Here is a 17,368-nt window from a genome sequence, read left to right as displayed (position 1 = left end):
TTCGAAATTTAACAGGAGATTTGTCTAAGGCCTTTTGCAAATACAACGGACCATTCATCCCATAAGAACGTGGTACACCTCTGTTGCTAGGGCATAGATAGTATTTTACTATGACGACAATTATACATGCAATCCAATCATAATTGCATCCATATCTTCTTCTGTCATAATATCCATGAGAATCTGCAAATTTAAACTTCTAAATAGTCATAAACAAAAATAATAGCTAATCTTTAATCATAACCTATTCATCCAAACTCAATAATCATATTCACATCAATACTCATCCACCATATTATCCACATAATATATTAAGACAACAAACATATAAAATAGAAACTTTAACCATACTGATAAGTCTAGCAACGTTATAATTCAAACATCGTCTTTAATACATAACAATCTTCTCAAAAAAGATATTGTACTTAAAACGCATTACAATTACTTGTTTGCACAATAATTAAGCCACTTAACCCGCTCCGCCACTGTCATTTTTAAAAATAGGGTCTTCTTACTTGGCGTATTTATCCATTCAGGAGCGTCATACTTCAGTGCCTCTGACAGGTCCGGAATTTCCATGAGGACATTGACCCAAGGTTCTTCTACATCGCGTTCCTTATACTCCATAACACATTTCATAGCATCAGCGATCTGGCCAACTACATCAATTAATTGTCTATTGTCTTCAGTGGGCAATTCGCTTCTCTTTCTACGACGACGTGAAGATGGTCCTTTAGTTCCACAAGATTGATCCGCTGTCGAATCATTTCCACTATTGAATTGCGGTGGAGTTCCCATAACTATGTCAACATTGTCGAGCTCATCCATCGGGATAGGAGCCGACTCATCATGGATAATTTCATCACACAGATCTATAGGAGTTGTACTACCATTCCCTACGGCTATTGTGTTTCCGACTACAATAGCCAATTTGTCGTAAAGGGGGCAACCTTGCTGTATATACTTCTCAGCCTCTTTATGTTCCTACAAGAATAAAACATCATTCTTAGTAATGCGAAACAATACAAACTGTTTTACAAGATATCATGATTTACTGACCTTAATGTAGTCTTGCCATACAGAATGACATGCAGTAACTCGTTGTGTGGTTGCATCCCAACCGAACCCACTAGTGTTGAGACAGCTCGTTACCGTTTGTTATGTTTTCTTCCATGATCTTGTTCGATTCTTAAGCTGCTCAATAGTTTTTTTATTGACAGCGTCTTCATTGAACTTACTGACACATTCCGTATATACCTCGTGCTTCCAAACACCATTGGGCAACTTGTTCCCCATATATACCTGCTCGACTAAAAGATCGAGCATTTTGTTGTCTTCTTCAAAGCTCCAAAAGTCATATGGTCGACCACTTGGTTGTTTTCTTGTAGCCATTTTCAATCTAAATCCGAGATTGTCCTCATGGAAAAAACTTTATCAGACTACCATTACCCATCACGAAACAAAAACCACAAATAAGAAAATACTATGTGGTGGATATTTATAACACCCGAATCTCCTCACCACATGGCAAAAACATTCCATAGCACTTCAAAATTTTTAAACAACATTCTAAAACAATCCAAAACTAATCAACTATTTCCATTGGCGATGCAAAACAATGCAAACACACACACACACATACATCAAGTCCAAATTCACCGAACACCCCTGGTAGAGCCCCATATGACTTCACAGTCACTACGAACTGTACCTCGTCAGTGATGGGGGTCGGGTTTCGTTGGCTAATGGACGCCCGTGTAGGCGACTCAACCTTGTTTGAATTGGACTAAACACCGTAAATCGTAATTGAGAACCTTAAAAACCCTAGACCCTAAACCCTAACCCTAGACCTCATAGCTCCAAAACCTCCAAAACCCTAACCCTAGACCCCATAGCTCCAAAACCTCCTAAACCCTAAACCTAGACCCCATAGCTCCAAAACCTCCTAAACCCTAACCCCATACCTCCAAAACCTCCGAAACCCTAACCCTAGACCCCATACCTCCTAAACCCTAACCCTAGACCCCATAACTCCAAAACCTCCTAAACCCTATACCCCAAACCCTAATTCCAGAAGTTAAACAAAAAACCCTAGATCTTAACAACCCTAAAAGCCCCAAACCCTAAACCCTAAACCCTATCACCCATTAAACCTTAGCTGAAAAAAATTGAAAAAAAAAACTAAACCCTAATTCCAGAACCTAAGCCCTAACAATACCATAAATCCTTAACCCTAAAAACTTAACCCTTAAATACAAAGCACCAAACCCTAAAAACACTAAACCCTAACCCTAATAAAAATTTTAGACCCTAATCCGTAACACTAAATCCCACAATTATGCACAAATAGCCCCAAATTAGACACTGGAACTAAAATTAAATCAAATACAACACTCATTTAATCAGAAAAAAATTAGGGTTTAGTCATACCTTCTGAAATTTGGGGAAAACCGAAGCCGACGACTGAAATCGAAGCCGAACTGGGAAAATCGATGCTGAATCGAAGTGGAAATTTAGAAATCGAAGCCCAATGTCAAAATCGAAGAAAACCAAAACTGAATTAGGGGAAATCGCAGGAAATCGGAGGGAATTTTGGGGGAAAAGATATGAGCGAGAGGGAGAAGGGAGTGAGATGCTGCAAGGGGGAGGGAGAAGAGACAGAGAGAAGAGAGGGAGAAACGAGCGAGAGGTTCAGAGGGAGAACGAGTTCGAGATGGAGAAGGATGCCGGAAGGACGCTCGCAGCGAGAGACGGAGGTAGCAGAGAGGGAGACCGGAGAGAGACGACGGAGACGAGAGAGCTAGCAGAGAGCTCGGGCTTCACGAAGACGACAAAGGGCTGCGGGAACGAGAGTGGCTGTGTGCGGGAATGAAACGATCAAAATGAAAAAAAAACAGAGACGGTCGAGCCAGAGAGAGCCCGCGCGAGAGAGTCAAGTGGATGATTCTCAAAATCGGGCGGAAAGCACTTTCCGCCCGTTACTCTTGAGACATGAACTCTTGGTTCATGTATATTCATGTACATGACATGAATTTTGGCGCCCCCTAACGACATCAGGACATAAACTGCGTAATGCGCTTGAAGATCATGTCCTGAGTCATGTGCACTAACCCCCCCATATAATTCTTTTCGGATTATCATGTGAATCCAGTCCGAGTGAACTCGGTTGGACATCAAACATGGCAACGGATGCACTCGACGTCCGCATGAGAGCTTCCGAGTCTGGACCTTCCGTCGCCATAGTCGGGGTGACCGGCGCCGTTGGTCGCCATCTCAGAGACAAGTGAAGAGACAAACACGCGCAGACAGAGAGGAAGAATTCTTGTCGATGCTCTTCCTCAATCTGCAGTCCATAGTTGCCTCTGTATCGAAAAGTCGCAGGTATTGCAGCGTCTGCTGCTGATTTCCGCACCTGTTTATAATCTAAATCCAGAAATAATTTCCAGCTGCGGAAATCTATCTTCCGAAGATAGAATCATATCTTCCCGTTGTTAATCCGGAAGAGTCTCTTCTCTTTGATGTTTTTTTTTTTTCAGAAACTCTGCCATTCCATTCTGCTGAGGTTCTATTTTTACCGAGTTGTCTGCCAGTCGTGTTATTGATTACTCTGCTACAGCTAGTTATATTTCCAATAGGTCACTTTCCAGCTATAGCAGATTTCGGAAATTCCGTTGCTGACTCGTCTCCTCTAATCCTGCCTTTTTTAGTCGGTTCCTTGCTTCATCTGAAAGTTTCCTTCGGTAGTATCACCGCCGAGCTTCCCGAGTGCCAGCTTGGTTGCCGTTTCTGGAAGAAAACTGCTCACCAGCTCCGTGGGGAAGAGTAGATGCTGGTTTTCTGCTAGCATCTTCCCGAAACTTGTTTCTGGTTTTGGAAACTCTTGTTTGGATCGAATCAGTCTCTGCTGATCCGTTGCTGCATTGCTATTTTTGGAAACTCCCGATTGTCTACAGAGCTGTCTCTCTGCTGTTATTCAGTGCGCTCGTGTCATTGCCATTTCCAGATATGACAACTTCTCACTGCGAGGAAGACGGCCACGACGATCTCTCTCTGCTCTGCTGTTTCCGCTCTGTTCGGCATCGGGGAAGAAGACGGACTATTGCCAAATTAAATTTTTTCCTAAGTTGGAAGAGTGATTAAATCCAGCCGCTCTGGCCAACTCGGACCGGCCTAGCAAAACAACGACCCGCCCAAACTTATTCTGTTCGCTCATCCGGTGGGTTGAACCAACTCGGACCGAGTCAACTTAGACATGGCCCACTTATTTTTTTGCCTTGGTATACGTATCAAAGTTTATACATATTTCGGCGCAACTCGGTATTTTTTATTTGGCTAGATTATTATTTTAAAGTATTGATAGATTATTCTTTGGTCAGCATATTATTTGGTACATATATTTGCATTAGATTATTTTATGAGTCAATTCTACAAGGATTATTTTGATTCGTGTTATATGGGCCAATACCTATTTCAGTTGGTGCTATTGTGTCTCTTTGGATGAGACATTATTATTGAAGAAGAAGTGACACATTTTTATTGAAGAAGACATGGCCTCATACCATCATTTATTTGTCCCCGTCAAAACTATCAAATGTCAACGATTGGGATTCAATGACAGAGGAACTTAATACCCCTGTCAAAAATATCAAATGTCAACAGTTGGGATTCCATGACGGAGGAGCTTAATACCCTGTTAAAAATATCAAATATCAACGATTGGGATACCATGACGGAGGAACTTATTATTGCATCTATGTTATACCCCCCTAATTGGCCAGCTGGGCCTCATGAAAGAGAACACCAATGTGAGGGGGATTGTTGGAAGATGGGATGACTGTCATTTTATACAAAAAGATTATATACATAATTTACATCAAGATGGGAGTTCATGTTGTTCTCTAACCCCTAGCATGAGGGGGAGTGTTGGAAGATAGGGCCCAAACTCACACGACGAAGGAAGACCCACATATCCAAGTGTGTTAGAAGAAGGACTCAAGGCCATAAGATCAAGGAAGACCCATACATCCAAGAGATATAGGAGACGGGCTCAAGGCCCACAGATCAAGGAGAAGGCCCATAGTCCCACATACAATGATTGCAGGATGATAAATAAAAGGTCATCTCATAAAGATGGCATTTATGTAATTAGGTTAAAGTTTCAAGGTTAAAACCCTAAACCCTAAACCCTAAGTTCAGGGGTATTATTGTAATACAATAGTTTTATTAATCTATAAATAGAGTTTTAGGGGGAGGGTTAGGACATTAAGTCCATAACCTCTTCTTCCTCTATTTTCTCCCAATTAGTTACTTTCTCTTTTTCTCCATGACCAAAATTCATGGAGTCCTAAAAATCTAATCCTGTATTTTTTAAGGAGATCTCAAACAAAAGCAAGCAAAACTCACTGAAACTTTCCAAATCCATCCTAGATTACGAAGACAAATTTCCCCACTCTTTTTGAGTAATCATTCAACTTTTACCAAACATCAATTTCCCCAACTTCTCAGGTTTTCCATCAACAAAACAACTCGCAACCTCTCATTCTTCCTCAACCTCCATTTCACAACAAAAGATAAAATTGTTAGGAATTAGACACCTTAATTCCAAACTAACGAGAGCATTAATAATAATCGCTGAAGAAGGAAAAGCAAACAACGAAAAATAATAAAAAGATTTATATAAGTTCACCTCAAGGTGAGACTACATCCTATATTCCATCATTGCAGTAATCCACTATGAAGATGAAATAGTTTACAAAGAGACACCGCACACACTTACAGGTGTTTTTATCTAACCACTCGGGCTACAACTTCAGATGCTTCTTAGCATGATAATACTTGTCAAGGTGATAAAACCCTAACAACGACGCCCGCATATATAAGAGAAAATTAGAGCTACCAGATTACAAGCATGAAATACCCTTACTACCCTTAATGACACAGCAGTCAATATATCATGGACTCGTCGGGGGGTCCACCCCCCTTCCAAACCCCATGGAGACCTTACCATGAAGGTCTATCCGCACTAGAGGGTAAGGTGTTAATTAAGCTCCACAACTTAACAATCTCCCACTTGGAGACTAATCAATTATCAATATCTCCTCTATAGAGGCAATAACTTCTCAATCCTCAGAGAGAAGTCCAACTGAAGTTGCACACAACTTCAGTTTCTCAATCGTAATAGTCTTTGTCAACATATCAGTCGGATTCTGACTTCCTTGAATCTTGGTGGAGAAGGGAGACCCGAGAGCATTTCGTTTCCAGCAGTCGTTCACCGCGCCACCGTCGTCCATCATCATCCAGCAACCGAGAACAGACCCTAGGAGAGTTCGAGAGAGTCTCCGTCGCGGCGAGTTCCACACTGCCATTTTCTGCTAGCCGGACCGAGAGGTGACCCGAGAGGGCTCCTCTGGCGCCGATTTCGCATTTCGATCATCCTCCGACGTTAATTACCCATTTCCAACCACTTTTCGAGCCTAGTCCGACTCCGACCAAGACTCGAGAGAGCCGGTCAGAGGATTTCGCTTCCATCTCGTCTTCCGGCGCACCACCTCCTCTGGCGCAGATTTCGATTCCTCTTCGCCGGCATCGCCTCCACTTCCGGCCGCTCCTGCAACCCGAAGCCCTTAATTTGTGGAAATTGCAGCAACCGTGAGAACGGAATTGCTGCCTGAGCCAGAGTAAGAAGAAGGGGAGTAATCCGTCATTTTATAATTTCATTAGTTTCCTATAGTTTGAACTTAGGTTTGAATGTTTATTAAATTTGATTTGAAAATTGATGTTTATCGAATATTTGTTTTTCAAATTTTCTGAGTAATTAGCTAGTTAGGGTAGGATTATAATTTAGGTTGGATTCTGGTATTATAAACCGATCTTTTTCTTTAACTCTAGGCGGCCGAGAGGGGTTAGATGCAAGGATTGAGAATTCGGATTCGTGGTTACGTGGCACAAGAGAGAGGCACGAATCATGGTAAAATCCAGATTTGACATTTTTTGCTGTGCAAGTAGTTAATTAGATCATTGTTTGATAATTTATGATATAATCAGTGTTTAGTTCAGATTAATTCAGCATATTTGGTTAGGCTAGTTGACTAAAGAATAGACAAAATTCAATCCTCCCTGTGGATATGACCCTCGCTTCCTGCTAGATTACATGAATGATTCGTACGCTTGCGAGGTATAAAAGCCGATGTAATTAAATTTCACATCAAGTTTTTGGCGCCGTTGCCGGGGAGGCATGTATTAAGTGTACTTCTTTGTTCTCCATGGTCTTAGGTTAGATTTTTTTATTTTTTTTGCTTTCATCATTTTATCTTGACGATTTTGTATGGAGTTATTTTTATTTCTTCTAGTTCGTTCATATTTTCAGTAGTTAGTTTGTTAGCATAATTTGATAGTTAGTTTTTTTTCTTTTTGTGTTTTTATGCACGGGCGCCGTTCCCTAGGTGAACCATTAGCTCCCTTTGTTGAAGAGGTAGAACATATTTGTAGGAAAACACCAGAAGTCAAGTTAGGAGCTACCATGGCCAATTAGGGTGAACCATTACAGTTACCTCCAGCAGGTGAGCGTAGAGCCCTGAGGGATTATTCTATCCCATCCAACTTCACATCACCTTCTTGCATTATATTGCCACCCACTACTGTCATTCCCAATGGTTCTTGAATTTTGTCATTCCCACGCATGTGGTGGACATTTTGGTGCTAGAAAGACAACGGCTAAAGTCTTGCAATGTGGTTTCTATTGGCCTTCATTATTTAGAGATGCCCATGAGTTTTGTCGTGTGTGTGATAGATGTCAACGGACTGGTTGTTTGTCTAGGAAGAACATGATGCCTCTTAACCCCATTCTTATTGTTGAATTGTTTGATGTGTGGGGTATTGACTTCATGGGTCCTTTTCCTATCTCGTTCGACTTCATGTTGCCGTTGAATATGTCTATAGATGGATTGAAGCTATTGCATGTAAGACAAATGATCACAAAGTGGTGGTAAAATTTTTAAAAGAAAACATCTTTAATCGGTTTGGTACCCCGAGAGCGATCATCAGTGATGGGGGATCTCATTTTTGTAACAGAGCATTTGAGACCTTGTTGAAGAAATACTCCATCACTCCTCGGGTGTCCACTCCGTACCACCCACAAACTTGTGGTCAAGTGAAAATCTCTAATAGGGAGATCAAACAGATTTTGGAGAAGTCGGTTCATTTTGATAGGAAAGATTGGTCTACTCGATTGGACGAAGCTTTATGGGCCTATCGAACCGCTTATAAGACTCCTATTGGGATGTCTCCATTTCCCCTAGTGTTCGGTAAATCATGTCATCTACCTGTTGAGCTTGAGCATAGAGCTTATTGGACCATTAAGGCTTTGAATTTTGATTTGACTCAAGCGGGTGAGGAGAGGAAATTGCAATTGAATGAGTTGGAGGAGATACATCATGAGGCTTATGAGAATGCCAAACTGTATAAGGAGCGAACAAAGCTTTTACATGATAAATTTATTTTTCGCAAGTCTTTTACTGTTGGGCCGAATGTTTTACTTTATAACTCACGATTGCATTTGTTTCCAGGGAAGCTGAGATCCAGGTGGTCAGGTCCATTTGAGGTTACACAGGTGTTTCCTCATGGCGCTGTTGATATCCGCAATCATGGAGACGGGTCGGTCTTCAAAGTTAACGGTCAGAGGCTCAAACCGTATCTTGAGAATGTCCCACACACCGGAGGAGGTGATGGTGATTTTCTTGGAGGAACCTGTCCATTCATCTTGACTGCGTTAGAGTCTTGCTTACGACTATAAACTTAGCACATTGTGGGCAATCCCCACGCTTTTATCCCTTTGTACATTACAGTTTTTATTTTTGGTTTATTCATTCTTATTGGGATGACCTTTGGTGTACTCTGGTCTTGATTGATTGGAGGTCCCCCGGCAATGCCGGCCCCGTCATGGACTCGGGGTACTCTCTTGCCGACTGAGAGTGTAAATGGTTCCGGTAGTCAATGACCAGACTTTTGGTCCCTAGTTTGAGAGGTCTACTCAAACAACCGTTTTGGGATTGACCAGTTCAAACTTGAAGTATTGAATGAAAACCTTATGGTGAGTAACTCAAGGACTTGTGTTCAACGCATGATTCCTACTGCCTTCGGTGGCCAGTCACATGGAGATTTCTTCAAAGTGTGATGTGGGATATCAGTTTCATCTACGGATGATTACCTACGGGTACAGCTGATACGAGTAAACCTTATTTGAGGGAGACTATGTATCATTCCTGGGGGTCTTTATTGACTCTTTGGTATTATTGTTGATGACCAAACACATATGGTACCACCTATGGATTTAGGAGCCCTGAGGGAGCTTAACCCTTACTCTGCTGGAGTATAACCAGCTATGTTGTGAGTCAACTGGAGTATAATCAGATATTTTAGTGATTGTTAGTTGGTTTGTTTGTTTTAACTTTTCCCCATTGAGGACAATGTCAGATTTAGGTTTGGGAGGGGAGGGGGGGGGGGGGGGGGGGGGGTTGGGGGAGGGAGGGGAACGGCTCTTTTGTGTCTTAGCAATGATTTTCTTTTGATTTGTGTTCGTGGTTATCAAATTACTCCTCTTAGTATGTGGTTAACGTTAGTAGAGTTAAAATAAGTTGCTCAAATGTGTTTCTTAGTATGTGGAAAACTGTGTAGAATATGCATATTAGAAATCTGATATCATTTGTTGTGATCCATGAGAATTCAGTGGGATAACTTACTATTGCATTAGACTTGGAACTTAGTTGCAAAAGAGAACATGTAAATCTAGTGTTGATCTATGTTAGTCTGAATGGTCTTGTATGCCTACTTGATCTTATTCTTTTTTATATCTTAGTGAAATTTTTTGTTGTAATGTATGAATGCAAACGGAAATGCTCTTGCTTTCAAAAGACAGATAACCTCAGAAATAGCCTGGGAAAAACCTAGGGACATGCACCGAAATAGTCAGTTACTTAAAAAATAAGTGCATGTACAGTGAGGACGAATACAAAATGGTGGTAATACCAAAAGTATTCAGTGAAAAACAATTATTATGCTGGTAATAGCGAAAAATGAGTTTAAATCTGGAAGCAATGAGTTTTTTTAACTTTGATGATAAATTGAAAATTGAAAGAAGTTGCAGGTCAAGATTGAAATATGTATACTTCTTTTGTGAGATTGTTATACAACAGGCTTATTCTACTATTTTCTCTTAATTATGATGTGACTAGGATTTTATTGTTATCTGTTGCTTCTTTGTTTTGTTGAAGTAATTGTTTATGGGTCACATTGGTTCAGGTGGAATACCCGTGAGTGTATTTGGATTGATAATGTGTTATATTTTACACAGGTTTTCAAATTGAGTAGGGTTTCAAATGATTTTCAGACATTTTACGATACTAAGTGTTAGTCATATGCTAATGAGGAGTAGATTTTTTTCAGTTTTCTTTTTATATTGTTGAATTAGATGGATTTTATGGGTAAATTCCATGCAAACCCTCACGAGACCCAACTCGTCCACTACCATAAAGTAGGGGTTTAACGGCTTGTTGCATACGCTAAATGCAATCGTGTTCCCTACGAAAGTAGCATTTTGTTTTCCTAGGCTTAATTTTGGTTCTGTAGTTGTTTTGCTAGGGACTAGAAAAGATTTAGGTTTGGGAGTGTGATAGATGCCAGATTCTGACAGAACTAGGTTAATTATAATAGAATAACCCTTATAATTGTGTTATAGGTGGTTATTTATCAGTTTTCAAATGAACGTGCATTTATTGAATTTGGCATTAATCACTACTTATATTGCCTATTTTTCTCTCCTGAATTATATTTCATTGCTTTTAGGGTTTATTTCTTCCTGAAATTATTTTTATGGATTCAATTATGGAATTTCAGGAGAATTTTGGTGGAGAAGGAGATATTTAAACAAAATTCCCTTAGTGAAAGAGTGAGATTTTTAGGGCAAAGTCGATCAAGAGAAAACAAAGCTCGGGGGGAAGAGGAGAGCCACAGACCGAAAGAAGGGAGACCCGAGAGGATTTCATTTCCAGCCGTCGTTCACTGCGCCACCATCTTCCATCTCCGTCTGGCAACCGAGAACAGACCCGAGGAGAGCTCGAGAGAGTCTCCATCGTGACGAGTTTGACACTGCTATTTTCTGCTCGCCAGGCCTAGAGGTGACCTGAGAGGGCTCCTCCGGCACCAATTCCACATTCCGACCATCCTCCAGTGTCGATTACCCATTCCCGACCACTTCCCGAGCCTAGTCCAACTCCGACCGAGACTCGAGAGAGCCAGTCAAAGGATATTGCTTCCATCTCGTCATCCGTCGCACCACCTCCTCCGGCGCCGATTTCGATTCCTCTTCGCCAGCGTCGCCTCCACTTCCGGCCGCTCGCTCCTGCAACCCAAAACCGTTAATTTCTGGAAATTGCAGCAACCGTAAGAACGGAATTGCTGCCTGAGTGAGAGGAAGAAGAAGGGGAGTAATCCGTCAGTTTGTAATTTCATTAGTTTCCTATAGTTTGAACTTAGGTTTGAATGTTTATTAAATTTGATTTGAGAATTGATGTTTATCGAATATTTGTTTTTCGAATTTTTAGACTAATTAGCTAGTTAGGGCAGGATTAAAATTTAGGTTTGGATTCTAGTATTATAATCTAATCTTTTTCTTTAACTCTAGGCGCCCGAGAGGGGCTAGACGCAAGGATTGAGAATCCGGATTCGTGGTTACGTGGCACGAGAGAGAGGCACAAATCACGATAAAATCCAAAGTTGACGTTTTCTGTTGTGCAAGTAGTTAATTAGATCATTGTTTGATAATTTAGGATATAATTAGTGTTTAGTTTAGATTAATTCATCATATTTGGTTAGGCTAGTTGACTGAAGAATACACAAAATTCAGTCCTCCTTTGGATATGACCGTCGCTTCCCACTAGATTACATGAACAATTCATACGCTTGCAAGGTATAAAAGCCGATGTAATTAAATTTCACATCAGTCATCAAGTTTCCTCACATAACAACAATGACCTGTCTGACACCTCAAGAAACCATTACTACTCATAAAGGTGTCAAACTTCTTATACCACTATCTTGGAGCTTGTTTAAGACCATACACGCTCTTTGGAAGTTTGCACTCCATTTTCTCCTTTCTTTGTGCTTTGAAACCCTGTGGTTACATCATGTAAATTTTTTCCTCCAAATCACCATGAAGAAAGGTTGTCTTTACATCCAACTGCTCTAAGTGCAAGTCTTCATTTGCCATTTGTCAAAGCATTGTTCTAATAGTAGTCAATTTCACTACTGGAGAGAAAATCTCAGTGTAGTCATATGCTTCTTTTTGTTTAAAACCTTTTACCACTAGTCTTGCCTTGTATCGCTTGCTGCCTTCATGTTCGTCTTTTATTCGGTACACCCATTTATTCTTCAAAGTCTTCTTTCCTTTTGGTAACTCGGCCAGCTGCCATGTCTGATTGGATAACAGTGAATCCATCTCATCCTTCATGGCCAACTCCGACTTGGTTGATTCATCAACTTGAATGGATTCCTCATAACGCTCTGGTTCATCTTTATCTATCAATAAAATATAATTCAGTGTAGGGGAGTACCTCTGTGGTGGTCTGCTAGTTCTGGCAGATCTCTTGAGTTCATTCACAGGAATGTCCTGATTTACTTCTGGGGATATGTTTTCCTGATCTTCCTGAGCGATATTCCCCATCTCAATAACTGGAAGATATCTCAACTGAACCACTTAGGACTTCTTGGCTTCATCACTAGTGCTCTCAGAATCTGTTCTCAACTTGTCTTGATATTGGGTACCTTCATTGAAGATCACGTTCTTGCTCCTAGTAACCTTACGACTTTGGTCATCCCAGAAGTGATAACCAAATTCGGTAACACCATAGCCAATAAAGAAACATATTTTAGATTTTACATCAAGTTTACTTCTAATAAAAAAATCAATGTGAATATAAGAAACAAAACCAAAAACTTTCAAGAAAGAAAGGTTTACCTCTTTGGCGCTCTAGACCTCTTCTGGTATTTTGAAATCCAATAGTGTTGAGGGACCATTGTTGATAAAATAGGCAGTGTTGCTAATAGCCTCATACCAAAACATCTTTGGCAATCCCGCTTGTAATCTCATGCTCCAAGCACACTTGTTCAAAGTTCTGTTCATCCTCTCAGCCACACCATTTTGTTGAGGTTTTCCTAGAATGGTCTTCTTCATCTTGATTCCATTATCAACACTATACCACTTGAAATCATCATCTATGTATTCTCTCCCATTATCTGACTGTAGACACTTGACCTTCAAATCTGTCTCATTCTCAACCATTCCTCTCCATCTCTTGAAGGTATCAAAGACATCAAATATTTTTTCCAAGAAATCAACCCATACCTTTCTGCTTGCATCATCAATAAATGTCACATAGTAGTTCGAATCACCAAGGGAAGTAATAGTTGAAGGCCCCAACACATTTGTGTGAACCAACTCCAATTTTGTTGTCTTTTGCTCCTTTCCAGCCTTAGAAAATCTAACCCTTTTCTGTATACCAAAAATACAGCCTTCCCACAAACTGTTGTTTACAGTTTTCAACCCAAGTAGCTTCCCTTTGGACTGAAGAATTTTCATTCCCTTCTCACTCATGTAACCGAGCCTATAATGCCATAAGTCAGAGTCAGTAACATCATCAACAACTACAACCTTGTCCCTGCAATTGGAAGTGATGTAAAGAGCTCCAGTTTTAACTCTTCGTGCAACAACCATGGCTCTCTTAGTGACTTTTCTGGCAGCATCATTAAAAGTCACATTATGACCTTCATCATCAAGCTACCCTACTGAGACCAGTTTATGCATCAGTTTTGGTACATGTCTCACCTTGTGAATTTTCCACAGGGACCCGTTTGACATCCTCAAACTGACATTACCAATTCTGACAATATTCAAAGGTTCTCCATCAGCAAGATACACCTTTCCATGATCTCCAGTAACATAATTCTCCATGATCTCATGATGTGCGGTGGTGTGAAAGGAAGCTCCTGAATCTAACACCCAAGTGTCAATAGAGCTATCAATAGACAAGAGTAAAGCATCATGTACTTCTTCAGTCACCACATTTGAAGCATTGTGTTTCTTTTCATCCTTCTTTGGTGCTCCAGTCAAAGAAGAATATGTGAAGAAGGTGTTGAGCAGATTCAACATGAATGATGAAAAACCAGTGAGTACTCCTTTGGCTAGTCACTTAAGACTATATAAGGAGCAGTCACCTTCTACAGTGAAAAAGAGAGTCCACATGGCAAATATGCTTTATGCTTCTGCTATTGGCAGTCTTATGTATGCCAAGGTGTACACTTAAAATTGATTTTGTGCCAGCAGGATTCAAATCCGTGTGCTGGCAAAATCAATTGCTCCAGTGACCATTACGCCACTGGCCGTCGGCTGTTATGCATACAAGAATGTTTAGGTTTACTTCATGTTACAGTTTTGATGCTTTTTTTTGCATATATTTAAATGCTTGAAATTAAAGTTATGCATAATATTATAGTTTTTAATTATGCATATCTTATGAGAATATTTTGTGCATAATGATAACATGTTAGTGTCTGTTAAAATTACGCAATTCATGTTATTCTCATACATTTGTGAGATTTAATGTCTTGTGATTCATATAAGTTTAATTAATTAGAGAGTAGCGATAACATCTTTAACTTAATAAAAATTATATATTATGATTAGGATTCAATAAAGAATATTAGACATTAATTGTAACTAATTTTACTTGATATAATAAATTTTATCCACATGATTTTTTTTATATTTGAGTTTATTATTTAGGATAAAATATCACGTTATTCATAATTTAGCCACAAGGATTATGAATTCATAAATAATTTTATAGTTTTATCATAAAGAAAAAGTAGCAATTAATTTTAATTAATTATACTTAATATAATAAATTTTATCCCATTGGAATTTTTATTATATTTGAGTATATTAATTAGGATAAAATATCAAATTATTCATAATTTTCCCACAGGAATTATGAATTCATAAATAATTTGATAGTTTTGTCATCAAGTTTACTAATAAAGAATATTGAATCTGCTTGAATTTAAAAAAAGCATTTAGCCCACAGGCAATGTTTTTTATGTCAATTGATTTGATTTTTAAGTATGATTTACATTGGTAAAGCATGATATTTTATTCAGGCCTCAGTTTTAACATCAACATGTAATTTTTAATTTTATGCAGTTGTACAACCTGCACATTTCTCTGATATTTGTTGTGATATCCCTAATCTTAAGGGAGATAACTATAAGATCTGGAAAGAGAGAATACTTCTTCATTTAGGGTGAATGGACATAGATTATGCTATTAGGAAAGACGAACCACCAGTAATTACTGACACCAGCACTGCAGCTGAAATTACACTTTATGAACGATGGGAGTGATCTAATTGCCTCAGTGTAATGTTCATTAAGACTAAAATTGTTGCTGGTATTCGTGGTTCTGTTGAGCAGTATGAAAATGTCAAAGACTTGCTGAAAGCCATTGATGCTCAATTTGTCACTTCAAATAAGGCATTAGCAAGCATCCTAATCATGAAGTTCTCATCCCTAAAGCACACCAGTATGCGAGGTGTGCATGAGCACATAATGCAAATGAGGGATATTGCGGCTCAAATAAAAAATCTCGAGGTTGATATGTCAGAATCTTTCGTGGTGCATTACATTTTGAATTCCCTTCCGCACCAATATGGACCCTACAAAATCTCGTACAATACACATAAAGATAAATGGTCAGTTAATGAACTTTTGACCATGTGTGTTCAAGAGGAAGGGAGACTAGTGATGGAACAAGGAGAAAGTGTCATGCTGGCAACACATAGAAAGGGCAAGTATCAAGCCAAACAAAAAGGGACGGGTAAAATACCCCCCCAAGCTGGTGTTAAGAAAGATTCCTAGTGTTTCTTTTGTAAAAAGAAGGGACACATGAAGAAGGAATGCGCCAAGTTTCAAAAATGGCTTGCTGACAAAGGTATACCAACCTCATTTGTTTGTTATGAATCTAATATAGTTAATGTCAATAATTACACTTTGTGGATTGATTCTGGATCAACAATCCACATCTTGAATTCCTTACAGGGTTTGCAAAATCTAAGGAAATCGGTGGGAAGTAAGCATCACATTTTCTCAAGAGACCAGATGAGCTCACATGTGGAAGTTATAGGAACTTGCTATTTAAATTTACGTAGTGGCTTTGTTTTAAAATTAGAAAAGACCTTTTATGTTCCAAGTTTCTTCAGAAACTTGATTTCAGTTTCAAGGCTTGTACCTTATGGATATTCTTTTAACTTTTCAAACTCATCTTTCAGTTTATATTATAAGTGATTGTGTAGGGAATGGTACATTGTCTAATGGTCTTTATAGCATTAATTTACAAAACAATGCTTCTTACGATTCAATGCATGTTCACACTGGTAATAAAAGAGGTGTTATTAATGAGGATTCCTCTACATTATGGCACTGGAGATTAGGCCATATCTCCATAGATAGAATTAAAAGATTTGTGAATGAAGGGGTACTTAATACTCTGGATTTTATTGATTTTGAGACTTGAATAGACTACATTAAGGGAAAGCAGAAAAAAAAGGTGCCAATAGGAGTTCAACCATATTAGAGATCATACATACTGATATATATAGTCCAGACATGGACTCACATGGTCAGAAATATTTCATCTCTTTTATAGATGATTCATCAAGATACATGTATCTCTACATGCTTTATAACAAGAATGAAACATTAGATGTCTTTAAGATCTTTAAGGCTGAAGTAGAGACACAATACGGTAAGCAAATTAAGACCGTGAGATCAGATAGAGGTGAAGAATATTATGGTAGATACACAGAGAATGGACAAGCACCTGGCCATTTGCAAAGTTTCTTCAAGAACATGGGATTGTTGCCCAATATACCATGCCTGGTTCTGCGGACCAAAATGGTGTAGCAGAAAGAAGAAGCCGAACATTATTAGGCATGGTGCGGAGTATGCTTAGCAACTCCAATCTTCCTAGATCCTTGTGGCCAGAAACACTTAAGACGGTAGTGTATATATTAAACCAAGTTCCAGCCAAGGCTGTTCCAAAAACACCATTTGAATTATGGAAAGGTTGGAAACCGAGTTTACGACATATGCACATTTGGGGATGCCCGTTTGAAGTGAAAATTTATAATCCACAAGAGAAGAAGTTGGACCCAAGGTCCATTAGTGGGTATTTCATTGGATATGCTGAAAGGTCTAAAGGTTACAGATTTTATTGTCCATCTCACAACACTAGGATTGTGGAATCAAGAAATGAAAATTTTCT

This window comes from Aristolochia californica, unplaced genomic scaffold (genome assembly GCF_029961685.1).
Source record: "Aristolochia californica isolate CCGP_79_NKW_82.1479 unplaced genomic scaffold, dmAriCali1.0.hap1 SCAF_1, whole genome shotgun sequence".
Lineage (NCBI taxonomy): Eukaryota > Viridiplantae > Streptophyta > Magnoliopsida > Piperales > Aristolochiaceae > Aristolochia > Aristolochia californica.
The sequence above is the reverse complement of the archived record's forward strand: the minus strand, read 5'-3'. Positions refer to the sequence as shown.